The sequence below is a fragment of the Electrona antarctica genome (assembly GCF_951216825.1).
Source record: "Electrona antarctica genome assembly, chromosome: 11".
Lineage (NCBI taxonomy): Eukaryota > Metazoa > Chordata > Actinopteri > Myctophiformes > Myctophidae > Electrona > Electrona antarctica.
Genome location: NC_136792.1, coordinates 1,530,352 through 1,543,588, shown reverse-complemented (window position 1 = coordinate 1,543,588; position 13,237 = coordinate 1,530,352). Strand labels below are relative to the sequence as shown.

At 42.7% G+C, this 13,237-nt stretch overlaps 1 pseudogene across 1 annotated transcript; it reads right to left on the bottom strand.

Moving 5' to 3' along the window:
- Nucleotides 1-4,783: 4,783 nt before the first annotated feature.
- LOC306932979 (carbohydrate sulfotransferase 3-like) lies at nucleotides 4,784-11,648 on the bottom strand (annotated as a pseudogene). The gene is made up of 3 exons: nucleotides 11,569-11,648; nucleotides 6,477-6,773; nucleotides 4,784-5,463 (listed from the first exon to the last, which is right to left on the bottom strand). The product of its transcript is annotated as a carbohydrate sulfotransferase 3-like (transcript).
- Nucleotides 11,649-13,237: the final 1,589 nt, after the last annotated feature.

The following is a 13,237-nucleotide window of genomic DNA, read 5'->3' as shown; positions in this document are numbered from 1 at the left end:
TGTAAATAAATAAATTAAAACAATAAATGAATGTATTGTCTCCTCCGGTGACAATACACAGGACTGAAAAAAGATAGGCGATATGGAAACAAGGATAAGAACAGATATGATCAGTCACAAAGCATTAATTGTCTTGATGTTGTATTGTGTTTTTGTTTCTGTATAATAAAGTAGGCCTAGGCTATTAAAAAAAGGGCGATCATCATAATCAATAATCATAAATGGGGTGCACCGGGAGATCCACGGCCGCGTCCGACGGACCCGTCCTGTTCCGACGGTCCGTCCCGCACGCAAGATTGCTGTAGGCTACTGTACAGTACAGTACTGTGCTAATCTGTTAGCCCTACAGTCGGCTAGCTAAAAACATATTGGAAGCTTCCGGATCGGTTCCGGGTGTGTTAGAACTACAAGCGGAAAGAGGACTTCATTTTCCATTCATGTAGACGAAAGACAGATATTGGAAATTGAAAAAGGGCATTTTTGGATTTTGGATTTTGGATTTCAGAATACTTGTTATCTTGGCAAGAAGTTGTGTTTAACAAAAAAGAAAAACGCGATTTGAGTCAATTTTCGTTTTCCATCCTTGTAGTTAAAAAGCTGATATTGAAAAACAAGACAATTTTCGATTTTCAATTTTGGGACACCAGAATTATAGTGTTGTGCACCACAAGATGCCCAACAGACCGCTCAGGCTTACAATACTCACAATATTAACATACACCAAGATGGCTACAGATATTGATTGTCCAGCAGTGTTGATTTTGACACAAATCTTTGTCTTTTGAGGTCATTTAGTTTTAGTCACATTTTAGTCATCTGAAAAGTTGTAGATTTAGGGCCTTATCTTGCCTGCCCTTATCCCTCAACTTTTTCGCTATTTTTTACTATTTTGAAAAAAACATTTTAAAATAGTTCAACTAGCCGATCTACATCTACACACTGTGAGCTTGTAGATCAGCTATTTGAACTATTCTAGGGATAAGGCTAAAGGGGTGGCGCAAGATAGCCCTTAGTCTAATTTTAGTGGACTAAATGTCATAAGATGCAAGTCAACTAAATCTACAGTTGATTTTGCCAACAAAACATATGTTGGCAGGCCTTGATAGCGCCGTAATGCAAGATTGTACGCTGCATGCTGAAAATAGCAGATCTACAAGCTCACAACGTGTAACGCTGCAACTCGTTGTGAACTAGCTTGTAGATCCACTATTTTAATACAACATAATCTGTCAGTAAGTTTTGACATGCAGTATGGATTTAGAAAGAACAACTTATTCACGTATTTCACACATCTAAAGTCACACTGTTATACAATGGTACTAATACAAAGCACACAAATTGATCAAACATGTCAAATTCCCACTATAGGAATTCACATCCAGGTGAAGATAATAGACATTTTACCTTCTTCTGCACAGGAGAAAAGACGCTGCTTCTTCACAAACACACCTGTGTGGAGTGTGGAGTGTCTGAGCTCATCTGAGGTCGTTGTCAGTTTGTCACGCCCTCAAAAGAAGAAAGAATGGACCTATGCAAACAGATCCTATCAAAACAGATCATTATGATTGATGAGTGTTTAATGCAGGGCATGGCGTGATTAATAGGAATGCAGTGTCACAATAGTTTGACGCAGCCTCCCCCTGGCCAGCCGGGGCGCCTGATGGAGTTTTCGTCAGTGGAAAAAGGTAGTCGACGAACATTTTTCGTCTTAGCTTTAGTCGTCATAGCTTAGTTTTCATTTAGTTTCCATTTCGTTTTCGTCAGTGGAAAAAGGTAGTAGACAAACATTTTTCGTCTTAGTTTTAGTCGACAAAAACCACACTGATGAGAACTTCCTACTTTTGGTGCTTTTAACCCATTCTGGACGGGAACGACTTTTGGTGTTTTGAGCATTATGTTATAACTTTAGCTATTGAAAAAGAGCAGAGCTACAAGCTCATATAGCACTCTGCTATTTTTTGAAAAATCATGAAAATTTGGCGCAGATCTTTGAATATATATTCTTTCAGAGCAAACGATTTTAACTCAAATCTTTGCTTCTGGAGGCGTTCCTGGAACAACATATTTTTAGATGGGGGTCGGCGGCCAATTTCATATATTGTTGGGGGTCGTTGACATTAAATAGTTTGAGATCCACTGATACAGAAACAGGGTTTTTCAGAAAACTGTCAGGATTTAGAAGACATTTGTAGAATCTGTTCTCAGGTTTAAGTACATTTTGATAGCAATACTTTTGTACTTAAGCGTAAGCGTCCAAAGCCCTTACCAGGCAGAGGACGTTAGGAGCATCACCCGAGCCCTCCACATTCATGGAAGGGACGTATAGGCTGACAGGTGAAGAGGCTGATTCACATGTCCCACGGACAGAACCTTCGGCAGAAAGGAGGAATTGGGTCGCAAAGTCACACTGGCCTTACCAGGACCCATCTGAAGACACTCCGCTCTCACTGAGAGCGCATGGAGCTCACCAACCGCAGAGGTGACTGCCAAGAGAAACGCAATTTTCCATGAAAGGTGCTGAAGAGAGGCAGTATCCAGGGGCTCAAAGGGAGGCTTCCCGAGTGCTGAGAGCACCAAGCCAAGGTCCCAAGCGAGGACCTGAAGAGCCTTCGCTGGGTGGAGGTGCCTCACTCCCTTCATAAAGATCGACAGCAACGGGTCCTTGCAGCTGTCCATCAGGGCCATCAGAATTGCATGCAGAGATAGCGGCAACATACACCTTTAGTGTGTTAGCCGCCTTGACCTCATCCAGCAGTGACTGCTCGCTCGCATGTCACTTTCCCGTGTAATAGCACGGGAATCATCGGTAAGTCCGCTCGATGGCTCCACCTAGCGGAGGAACTATCATATATTGGAGTGATCCAATATAGCACTACATAACCCGAAAGAGACCCCAACATACGGCAAATATAGTGCGCGCGCGTGACGGCCCAGCTAGCCGTGGCCAGGCCCATCTTGGACTGCATTTCTGGCTGTGCCACTGGTGCATGCGTGTGTGAGTGCGTGCTTGCTTTGCGTGCTATATATTTTTTTTTCAGGAAAAATAAAAAACTGATCCCAAAAAATTATATTTCACCGAAAACGTTTATAACAATTTATTTAACTTAGAATAGTCAGTTATGTAACACAAGAAGATTAAATAGAAATATTGCGACTGTAGGTCGCAGATTACTATGGAAACCTGCAAAACATGTCAATCAGTCCGTCACGCCACCATATACAGTATGGCCGTCAGTCCGTCACGCCTCGTAACATGCTCCATATATGGCTGTCTCCATATGAAGATCACGACACTGACCTCATCAAACCCTGGATAGCCATACATGGACAAGACTGGATCATCACCAGTGTAGAAGATCTGATCTGCGATCAGTTTGTCATGACGCAACCGTCATTGTGAAAGAAGTAGAGGGTATTTTCAGTTCCGTTTATTTGCATACATCGTCGACATTACATACAAGACATGCAAGGCCTGTCCGAACCACACTGACTTCTAATATAAAATTAAAGTTGAATAGTTCAAACAATATAAACATACTGTGCTGTATGTGACTGTATGTGATTATGTTACATACATTATTTATGTAAAAATATACCCCGCTCGAGTATATATTTTACATAAAATGCATGGCCCAAGAATGATGATTATTAAAGAATAATATATATGGCATATGTCTGATGACATGAAGAACATGATTTTGGCACAGTATCCCGCGAGGCAGACCAAAGTTAAAACACATAGAATAGCATAGACGTCACAAAATACAATTTCACATTACTGCCAACTTCACCTGAGTCAAATATGTAAAGCCATATCGTCAAATATATCCGTTCTACAATAAACAGGTTGTCTTGTGGATTATAATAATGGTGAACATTGCGTCAGAATAGAGGATAGCCCCTTGAGATGCAGCAATTTCATTTTAGAGGGGGTCCTATATGCACAGATACAACAATACATGCAGTACTGTGCAAATCCACAATACACAGTACACACTATGCAATACAATTATGGCACAATGAATGTTGTATCCCTTACATCCTGTTAGTGTCATTGAGGCAAATAACTGGTAAGTGTGTATAATTTGACATAATTGTGTGTGGATCAAATGTCTGATCACTGGTAAAGCATCATTCTCATCTCGTGTCTGTCCCGTGACCCCTTTAGTTTGGGTGTGGAAACGGCACCTTTTGGCCACCAATCCACCTGCAACAATTAAAAGCACATTATACAACAGGTCGTTTCGAGGAAGCAATCTGATTGGTTGAAACAGCCTTCTAGCCGTGGTTCAAACGAGCACCACTCCACACCGGGTACATGTGTTTGGTCCGACGATTCATTGATCCGATACCCCAACCCCTAACCTAACCATAACCGCAAGCACGGGAGCAGGCGCTAGTCCGAGGTGCGGACGCATATCGAACCAATGCTCCGTCGGACCATAGTATGCCTCCCCTCCACACCTAATCAAAACAAAGAATTCAGCTGCTCTGTTCTCCCAGAGCGCAGCAAACTCGGTGGCTAGGCTAGCTAGTTTCTTGGGACATTTGTGGTCATAGTGACTACATCTGTCATTAAAAAAATGTTGTTCAGCGATTTTCTTAGTTTTAAGGGTAACTGTTGTATAATTGCAACATTACACTCGAGGGGGTGGTTTAACGTCATTGATGAACTTCTGCGTTGCTTTCGGAACTCGCCTTGCAGGCTCTTTCCTTCAGCATTGCAGACGTGCATTAATGACGTTAAACCACCCCCTCTCGTGTAATATTGCTTAAATCTTTGCTACATCAGGTACAACGGGTCAAGCAGGCTGACGGACCTATTGACCAACGTCTTCTCATCGTCCACAAGGCTGTACCCAAACAGTTCCATGGTCGGCCCACACCATCTGAACGACCTGGACCAGCTCGTACGGCAGGCTAAACCTCCACTTGTCCGCCTGCTCCAAGGAGTTCCTCATGGTGGAGTAAGGCTTGATGTTCGCCGGCGTGGTCTGCGTGTTCCTCAGAATCCACTCCCTGGCCTGTGAACTGAACGGTATCCCCGCAAAGCTGTAAATCTCCTCTGCCTTCTGCATGGGGTAGCGGGTGACGTCCTCGTAGCGCAGCAGCATGTAGCGTCGCCGCAGCCAGCGAGGCCGGCTCAGACCCACCATGGCCGACATGCGGACGCTGTCGCAGTCCTCCTTCAGCAACTTCACCTGCTCGTCCTCGGGCACCTTACCCTGCTGCGCCCACGTCCTCCACTTCTGGAAGAAGGGGAAGGCCACCATGCGGGACGCCAGCATGGCCCGGGGGTCTCGCACCAGCTGGATGACCCTCAGGTCCAGACGAGGGTCTTCCACCAAGGGACGCAGGATGTCTAGCTGGCGCAGGCGGACGGTCTTGATGACGCGGTGTTCTTTAGTGAGGCAGGATTGGGACGCCAGGGTCAGGTTGAGAGGCCCACAGCTTTTTTTACACCTGGGTGAAGAGAGGGACATTTCTAGCTGTAAGTCCTTAGTGTGGAGTCAAAACAAGACTCTCTGAATAACTGTAGTCCAGGGTTTCCAGAAGGTTGCATACTCGGGTTCGGGTTAATTTCCCTGCAGCCAATTTGAACCTGAAACAAATACGAGGCCGGGGGTGTCATATTGGTTTCCATTGCTGCCAATAAGCCAATCAAACTAAGCTATGGGAAAGGTAACTGGATCAGTTAACCATACAATGGTACTTTCTGGATACCCCGCACAGAGCCTACTGTAAAACGCTGTGGCTTCCCTCTGCAATTGCAACGGCTTTCAGACTCCTGAATTAATTAGCCTGGCTGTTGAATCCCCCTATGCATAATAGCCTAAATCTTATCTTACAAACAGAATTACGTTCCCATATATCCTTTTACATCATTCATACAGTGATATGCAGTTTATGCACAGCCTATACAGTATAGACTGAACAATGCCTATACAGTACATCAGCAATAATGTGCTAATATGCTAATGTGAGTTTTGTGGTGACATTCAAAAGCCTATACAGATTGAAGTAAGTAGCCTTGCTTAGCCATGAACTAGGGGGTTTTCATGATTCTGAATCCATTGCAAGCATTAGTTTTGCACGAAAAAAAATCCTTGGGGCAAAAAACGGCCATAGCGGTCATCACAAATGTGATGAGGTCAGCATTCTATGGCCGAATTTAGCCCAAGGATTTTTTTTCGTGCAAAACTGAATGCTTGGAATGGAAAAAAGTATGTTCCACTAAATCCATGAAGGGAAACTTTTAATATATTTGATGTAGGAGGATATTAGGACCAATTAACGATATCGCATTACTATTGCAATATCTTCTGGGTCACGCCCCTTTGTAGCATAGATTGACTGGCCGAATACTGGCTCTACGTGAAAACAAAAGTTATAAAAATCTGCAATACCACACATCCTTGACCCCTGGAGTGCAGACAGGCTTTTCACAGAGATTTGCGCTGGCATGTCTAGCGTACAGCGTGGGCGAAATGAACTTTTCCAGAGGGGTGAAGTCGCACAGGAACAGTCCCTGGAGAACGTCCTTGTGGATCCCTGCCAACACCGACCCGTTGGTGGTGCGTTTCAGCATGGCATCTACGTAATACAGGGGTTCGTACAGATAGAACATATTGTCGCCGTGCTGGTTGAAAAACTCCCCCACGAACGTGGAGCCCGTCCTGGCCATGGCGAGGATTAGGATGTGCTTGTGGCCTCCGCTGTGGCTGTTGGCGTCCATGATGTCCTCCTCCTCCTCTGGCTCCTCGGACGGCAGACTGTAATGGAATTATTAGAATGCCAAATAGATCGATACATATAATATACATTATTGTGTATTGATCTATTCCATTAAGTCCCTTCCTTCACCAATGCTTAGTCTAATTAATGCAGTTGTCATCTGACAGCTGTCATCTCCAAGTCACTGTCGACAAGGAGGTCTCCAAGCCAGTATACCAAGCATGTGTGTTTCCTGTCTGTCAGTTAAGGTGTCACTAATAGTGTGTTGTCCTCGCAATAGAACAGATTAGAATAAGTTTGTGTCCTGCTCATTACACCTTAACTTCCTCTCCCAAACAACCAACCAACAGCTGTCAATCTGACAGCTGTTACTATTACCTATTTGTGGGTATTGGTCAACAATCAGAATAGCAACGATGGCTTCCTGGCAGAAGCTGTCACTAATGACAGCTGGAGGTCCCATGCCCACTTACTAATAGTGCTCTCATCTTAGATCACTTGGAATAGGATGTTTCCTGCTCGCTTAACTCCGACCATAAACGGAGATGTTGTATGACCACCTGTTGTTGACTATCTATTTCCTGTATACTGGGGCTTGCTTGACAATAAAAGGGGGTTGTATGTCATTGATGGAAAAGGCGGTGGGAGAGTGCTGTTGGACTGTTAAACCATTCTGCTGTACTGAGATGATCGGAACAATGAATAAAGAACGATGATGATTATGCCGGACTCCTTGATGCTGTGTCGTGCCTTCGCCTCTCTCTGCTGATCGCCAATGATGGGACATCATAATTTCCTTAACAAATGACGCAGTGACGCAGGGCCGATATCTCGTCTTCACCATAGATGAGTACTTGGTAAAAAATTTTTTAAAGATGGGGGCAAAGCAGAGCCGAAAGAGACTTCGACAAGAAATGAGCGACGCACAGCAAAGGGAGGCGATACGTCGACACCAACTAGAGGACCAGAAAAAGCTAATGGACCAGGCAGAGTCACGTGTGACACTCCTGGAACAAGAACTTCAAACTGCGGTGTTACTACTACACGCCAACACAACCAACGACCAAGCCAACTACAACGATGAAGACGACCAAGCCAACTACACTTTGCATGCCAAAACAACCAACTACAACGATGAAGCCAGCGCAGCCAACACCATTCCTGAAGAAAATGATAGCTACTACAACGACCAAAGAAGAGACACACAACTCCACGTGTCCCTACCAAACAACAACTATTATGCCGACCGCAACCACAACAGAGACCAGCCAGAACCAGACTTTCAAATGACCAAACACAGAGGAAAAGAAATAACCAATCAACTGAGCGGCTTCCAGCTAGACCACATCAGCGAGCCTACCCCAAGACCAAGACAACACCCACCGCCGTGGGAAGCCTGGCGTAACCAGCCTGGCAACCCAGGACCATACCACAGCCGACCAGTGAGAGGACAAGTACATACCCGAGCCAGGGTTGAGGCTGTACTCCAGGAAAGGAAGGACAGAAGAAGACGGCAACTAAACCACGCACGCCACATGGGAGAGGACTTGTGCTATTACTGCGGCCAGACAGGTCATATGAAACGTTGGTGTCCACTGAACCATGCTGCTGTACTACGCCGCACAGCAACGACGGGCCAGCAAATCAATTTTGGCTAAAGAAAACAAACTACGAAAGGGTAAATACAATTGAAAATAACTAGATCTTTAGTTTGTAATTTACCCTATGTGATTTAATCTATTTAGTCTTACATGTGCAAGTAGTGAACTACAAAAGTTTTGATAAACTACTAAAAATCTAATCTAAATTTTAATCTAACTAGACTCCAATCTAAAATTTGTAAAAGTGTAGGCAAGAACAACAATGTTAGAAAATCCTAAAATAGGATGATAAGATATTGGAATTCATTTCCACGCACATATACTGTACTAAAGGAACTCCTCATTTAACACCCCGTCCCCAAAATGGCAAGAGGGGGAGGGGTCATTGGTACAGCCTATGTGTGGGTTAGTTAAAAGGAATACATTTATAGTTTTGCAAATAAATTAATATGGATCTAAGTAATTATTCAAAAGTGAGTGTTTCAAGGTGTTAAATCAATAGTGTGAAATCAATCATTTATGATGGTTTGACAAGGTTAAACGTCTAATATTATTTTATCTCCTGTCAATTATTCTGGTATTTACTAGGTAGCACTAGGCCTTTAGTATAGAAAACAGAGAGAAAGGATTTATTTTCGGGGTGAGACCTGCAAAAAATCGAATCTAGTGAGCTTACGAAAGTTAAATAGTTCCTTTCTCTTCAAGGTTGAACGTCCTTTATCAGTATAGTAATACATGATATAAAGCAGTTTCGGGTTGAACGTCCCTTATCAGAAAGTCACTGGTATAAATATGAAATATTCTTTGGTTGAACGCTAACTTAAGTAATATAATACAGAAAATGTTGAACGAATGGAGATAATATTTAGACAGAGAAAACCTCACCTTGTTCACATTAGCAACAGTTTAATTTGAATTAATTCGATATTGGAAGAAAAAAAAAATGTCTGATTTACAGCCTTCCTTTCTTTCTCTTTCTCTGTCCAGCTGGCAGAGGGGGTGAGGGGGAGGAAAGGTATTTGTGTGTTTGTGTGTAACTGAGTTAAAAGTAGCAGAGAGCCTAAAATACAGGACTTGGTCATTGTCAGTCGGTTTATTTATTTATTTTCGGGTGTGAAAAACAGCCTGAGAGGTGACTAACAGTGGCCATAGTTTTAGTTTTGTTTCAATGGAGAATATCCTAATTTTAAAGTTTTACCAGGTTAAAGTTTTAACCCATTTCAATTCTTTTAATTTGAGTTAAATCATTTCAGTTCATTTGGTTCTTAAACTAACTATTATAGGTATTTTGTAGTGTGGAATTACAAAGTAAAAAAATAGTATAGGGAAAGAAGGGGAAAAAAAAATTAGCAGATCTACAAGCTCTAAATATCTTCCTAAATTTAACTAGATGTGTTTACTATCTTAACTATAGATGTGTTTTTTCTTGATTCTAGATGTGTCCAGTAATTTTTTAATTTCTTAGAAGTGTAATTTTTAAAAGTTCTTAGACGTGAAGAAAAATAATGAATAAATAGCGAAGCCTTCTTTATCTGACCACTGTCATCAAACATGAATCTAGCCATACAGTTTTAATCATCAATATTTGTCATTCTAAAAACCGCCTGGGCCATGGAAATTGATATGATCACATTTCCAAATGAAAAGCGATGGAATTGTAATGGAATTATTAGAATGCCAAATAGATCGATACATATAATATACATTATTGTGTATTGATCTATTCCATTAAGTCCCTTCCTTCACCAATGCTTAGTCTAATTAATGCAGTTGTCATCTGACAGCTGTCATCTCCAAGTCACTGTCGACAAGGAGGTCTCCAAGCCAGTATACCAAGCATGTGTGTTTCCTGTCTGTCAGTTAAGGTGTCACTAATAGTGTGTTGTCCTCGCAATAGAACAGATTAGAATAAGTTTGTGTCCTGCTCATTACACCTTAACTTCCTCTCCCAAACAACCAACCAACAGCTGTCAATCTGACAGCTGTTACTATTACCTATTCGTGGGTATTGGTCAACAATCAGAATAGCAACGATGGCTTCCTGGCAGAAGCTGTCACTAATGACAGCTGGAGGTCCCATGCCCACTTACTAATAGTGCTCTCATCTTAGATCACTTGGAATAGGATGTTTCCTGCTCGCTTAACTCCGACCATAAACGGAGATGTTGTATGACCACCTGTTGTTGACTATCTATTTCCTGTATACTGGGGCTTGCTTGACAATAAAAGGGGGTTGTATGTCATTGATGGAAAAGGCGGTGGGAGAGTGCTGTTGGACTGTTAAACCATTCTGCTGTACTGAGATGATCGGAACAATGAATAAAGAACGATGATGATTATGCCGGACTCCTTGATGCTGTGTCGTGCCTTCGCCTCTCTCTGCTGATCGCCAATGATGGGACATCATAATTTCCTTAACAAGACCCTGCTGGGTTTGTGGCGTCGGATGTGGAGTCACTCTCTGGATCAGCTCATCAGAGACCCTGATGAGACATGTTGGATTGATTAGCTCACATTTCACATAAACTAATTCAGCGTACAAACAAATGTTGTAGTTTTCCCAACCACCGTGACCGCGGTCGTCACCGTATCACCTAAAACTGGGGTATGTGTGGGCCTTAAATCTCCATCTCCATCACACATAGAGGCCTATACTTTATATTGTTTAGATTTTGCGCAGTGTATTTTTTGTCTTTAATTTCTTTCTACTTTTTGTCTATGTTCAGTCGGGTCGGGTGCTGCAAATTGTAATTTCATTGCACCTGCAAAATTGATATTACAGTACGGTTCTCAAAGTGGGGGTCCGGGCCCTCCGGGGACCCCCAGGGGTCCTTGAAGGGGTTCCAGGGGCTCACCAGCAAAATCATAGATAGATAGTTAGGAATAGGAACCAATTATATATAGGAACCAGCATACAATAAGGTCAGACTGAAGAAGTATTTTGTCCATCAGTCGACTTTGAGGCTTAATCAGGTTTTTAGCCAGGACTAGACTGAGCTGTGGACATTGCTCTGTACCAGGCCGCTGGGCCACAAGACAAATTTCAGTGCGAATTGACAATAAAGTACTATATCATATCATATCAATTAGACATTTGCAGGTTTAGGAACCAATTAGACATTTACAGGTTTAGGAACCGATTGGACATTTACATGTTTACAACAGTATACAACTGGAACCAAATGGACCCGTAACTTCCACTGCATCTCAATATGAAGGCCACCTCCCTCACCTCGATAAGATGTTGGTCTCCTGTTCGATGATGACCAGGGCCACGATGCAGATGAAGATGATGGCATACTTGGTCTTCATTCTTAACGGTGGACCTTGAAGTCACGTCTAGTGTGTGTTCGCCAACGGCTCCTGTCTTGAAGGAATCTGTTCAATAAATCTGTTTTAAAGGAGCATTCAGTGATTTGGGTGATTTTGAAAACCACCCAGTCCGCCCCGGTAACAAAATGTGCACATGCACGCTCTACAGTGGGGGGAAGTGCAACAGGCCAACAGCATGTGCACCAAGGCCCGCCCCCACTCGATCATGATTGGAGGAAGGCCCCTCTCATCCTGATTGGATGAAGGCTTTGCCACCCACCACCAAAACTGAAACTAGGGTTTTTTGACCCCAGTGGCTCACTGGGGACAGGGAGGAACTCCTTATATAGTCAGCACACTCTATAGTAGGGAGGATTATCCAGAAAAAAAGAAAAAATAAGTGATATTTGAATTAAGTCAAATCACTGAATATACCTTTAATAAATATATTAAAATATAGGTCTAACTTCCCCTAACCTCCCAACATGTGGCTTGTTAAGGAAAGGGGTAGGATGAAATCAAAAGCAATTGCTTCTTTATTATACACATCTGCGTTTATCACATGTAACAATTTTAGACAAATTAAACAGTTCAGAAACAATGCAATGCACTCAGCAGTGTTGTTATTGTCGACTAAAACTAAGACGAAAAATGTTCGTCGACTACCTTTTTTCACTGACCAAAACTACATGGAAACTGAATGAAAACTAAGCTATGTTGACTAAAACTAATACTAAATGTATTGACAACAGATACAAACTAGACTAACATGTTAGGAAGGGACTAGTGGACAAGAGATCCAGTATAAGTCATTTTACACTTGGTTGCATGCTGAAAATAGCAGATCTACAAGCACACAACGCATCGCAGCGGGACAAGTTGTGAGCTTGTAGATCGGCTATTTTCAGCAAGTGTAAAATCAGTCATTACGACGCCATCAAGGCCCGCCAAAAGACATTTTAGTCGACTAAATCAACTGTAGATTGAGTCGACTAAAATCTTATGACATTTAGTCGACTAAAACTAGACTAACACTAAAACATTCCAGGTGACTAAAACTAAGATTCTCTGTGGGGTTCAGGTCAGGCCAGTTGGCTGGTCAGTTAAGCACTCTAATACCATGGTCAGTACACCAGTTACTAGTAGTTTTGGCTCTGTGGGCAGGTGCCAAATCGAGCTGGAAAGGAAAATCAGCATCTCCATAAAAGCTTGTCAACATACTGAGGCTTCCACTGTCAGTGGACCAACAGCATGCAGATGACATGGCCTAAATCACCACTGTGTTTTATCAAGTCCAGGGTCTCAACACAACCGTCTATTATGATATTGTACAGCACTGTTAGCTCTGGTCCATAGCTCTAAGGCGTTGCATTTATAGAGCTATGGACCAGAGCTACAGCACTGTGTGCTCTGGTCCATAGCTCTAATGCGTTGCATTTATAGAGCTATGGACCAGAGCTACAGCACTGTTAGCTCTGGTCCATAGCTCTAATGCGTTGCATTTATAGAGCTATGGACCAGAGCTACAGCACTGTTAGCTCTGGTCCATAGCTCTAATGCGTTGCATTTATAGAGCTATGGACCAGAGC